Here is a 2,211-nt window from a genome sequence, read left to right as displayed (position 1 = left end):
CCCACAGCCGAGAGCGGAACCCAGGAGTCCTGGTTCCCAACCTTCCCCCATCCCACGCTAACCACTAGACCCCACTCCCCTCCCAGAGCCAGGGGTAGAACCCAGGAGTCCTGGCTCCCAACCTCCCCTCCAACCACTAGGCCCCACTCCCCTCCCAGGGCCAGGGGTAGAACCCAGGAGTCCTGGCTCCCAGCCCCAGCCCCGCACACCCTGTAATTAATACTCCCTCCCGGGCCCACAGGACAAATTAAATCCTTAATGAACAATTAAGTCGTTAGCTGGCAGGAAACCCTCCCCCGGGCCATCTCCGATGGGACCCACATCCCAGCCCCCAACCACCCCCCCTTTACACCCACCGTGCCCCATAGCCCGGCCCTGGGGTGGGTTGGGGGCTGGCTGGGAGCCGGAGGGGCGTGGCGGAGGAGGGGCCCCATGGGTCACGTGTTGCCCAGCTGGGGAAGGGGAAGTGGGGCTGGCGCAGCGGGGCAGGCAGAGGGCAGGTCCGGGAGCTCCTGGGACGCTGCGCTTCCCCGGATCAGGTAACCCCCGGCTCCGAGCCCCAGAACAAGCCCAACCGCGGCTGGGCCGGGCCCCTCCAGCTTCCAGCCCCGGGCAACGGCCCCACGCCCACCCCAGAAGCGGCTGCATCTCAGTGCTGGGCTGGGGGTCCCTGTATAAACAGCCCCCCTGCCCCACCCCAGAGGCGGCTGCATCTCAGCGCCGGGTCAAGGGTCAGGCCACTGCAAGGTATCTGCTGGGTTCAGCCCACAGACCCCCCCAGAATTCAGCCCCACAGCGGCACGGGCTTTATGGGTTTATGTGGGGTCAGTGCAAGGGGAAGGGGCTGGCTTGGCAGCCCCCAGAAACTGACTCTGTGCAGCCCCAGAGAGGGGGTGCCCAGGCAGCAGCAGGGAGAGACCCCCCCAAAAAAATCCTTCTGCCGTGGAAGGCCCCCCCTGGGGGGGACAGAGCCCTGGTGCTGTGGCCAGTTCAGCTCCACAGAATTTTGGGGAAGAAGAGCCGGGGGGGATGGTCCAAGCATAGAATTGGGAGCCAGGACTCCTGGGTTCTATCCCCAGCTCTGGGAGGGGAGGGGAGTGGGGTCTAGTGGTTAAAGCAGTTGGGGCTGGGAGCCAGGACTCCTGGGTTCTATCCCTGGCTTGGGGAGGGGAGTGGGGTCTAGTGGTTAGAGCAGTGGGGGCTGGGAGCCAGGACTCCTGGGTTCTATCCCTGGCTTGGGGAGGGGAGGGGAGGGGAGTGGGGTCTAGTGGTTAGAGCAGTGGGGGCTGGGAGCCAGGACTCCTGGGTTCTATCCCAGCTCTGGGAGGGGAGTGGGGTCTAGTGGTTAGTGCACTGGAAGTCAGGTGCATAGGAAGCCACTGCCCCTGCTGGAAGAGATGCGGCTGCCTCTGTCTCGTGACCCCGACCTGCCTGTACTTGCTCTTTGGCTGGCGTCTGCAGCTGGGCTCCCCCAGCCGGTTTGCTCTGCGCTTTCACAGCAGCGTCAGCAGAGGCTGGGGAGGGAGCCGGCCTTGCAGATGAGCCCCCCACTCTGCCCCCTAAGGGGGGATCCCTCTAAGGCCAAGTGGGGCATGCTGGGATCCGTCAGCCAGTGCTGAGATGCAGCTACCTCTGGAGCGGGGCACAGAAGGGAACCACCCGCACTAGCTGAACGCCAGGCCCTGCCTGTGGTCTGCTTTGCTTTGTCCGGTCCCCTCCCCCCGAGCCACTGGCACAGAAAGAGGAATTGGTTTGAGGAACTCGGGGCTGGGACGGGAGAGTGAGTGCTGGGAACAGGGCCGGGCCCCCCTTCCCTCCCTTTGGTTTGTGATACTGGCCCAGGGCGCCTCATCCCCGGAAGGACGTCGGCCCCACCGAGGGGCCTGCAGACAAGCCACCCAAATGATCCTGGGGGGTGGGCTAAAAAGCCCCCAGCTTGAGCTCCCCACTGATTCTGGACGCCTCCAGTTTGGGAGCCCCCTGCCCAGGGCCCGAGTCGGGCACCCCTGGCTCACCCAGACATCAGTGAACGTGAGGAGCAGCTGGTGCGTAGAACCCAGGAGTCCTGGCTCCCAGCCCCGCCCCCGGCTCTCACCCACCAGACCCCAGACCCCACTCCCCTCCCAGACCCAGGAGTCCTGGCTCCCAGCCCCGCCCCCGGCTCTCACCCACCAGACCCAGGCTTAGAACCCAGGAGTCCTGGCTCCCAGC

General features: G+C 65.7%; 1 protein-coding gene across 2 annotated transcripts in view; it reads left to right on the top strand.

Annotated features, from left to right (window-relative positions):
- Positions 1 to 466: 466 nt before the first annotated feature.
- DNASE2 (deoxyribonuclease 2, lysosomal) overlaps positions 467 to 2,211 on the top strand; it is a 6,040-nt gene continuing 4,295 nt past the window's right edge. The window contains exon 1 of one of the 2 annotated variants that reach the window (XM_026658943.2): positions 467 to 539. The gene's annotated coding sequence lies outside the window, so the exon portion shown is untranslated. The remainder of the gene's footprint in view (positions 540 to 2,211) is intronic. The other variant, XM_026658944.2, reaches the window with a different exon arrangement.

This window comes from Terrapene carolina, unplaced genomic scaffold (genome assembly GCF_002925995.2).
Source record: "Terrapene carolina triunguis isolate 2854851 unplaced genomic scaffold, T_m_triunguis-2.0 Scaffold537, whole genome shotgun sequence".
NCBI lineage: Eukaryota > Metazoa > Chordata > Testudines > Emydidae > Terrapene > Terrapene triunguis.
The sequence above is the reverse complement of the archived record's forward strand: the minus strand, read 5'-3'. Positions and strand labels throughout refer to the sequence as shown.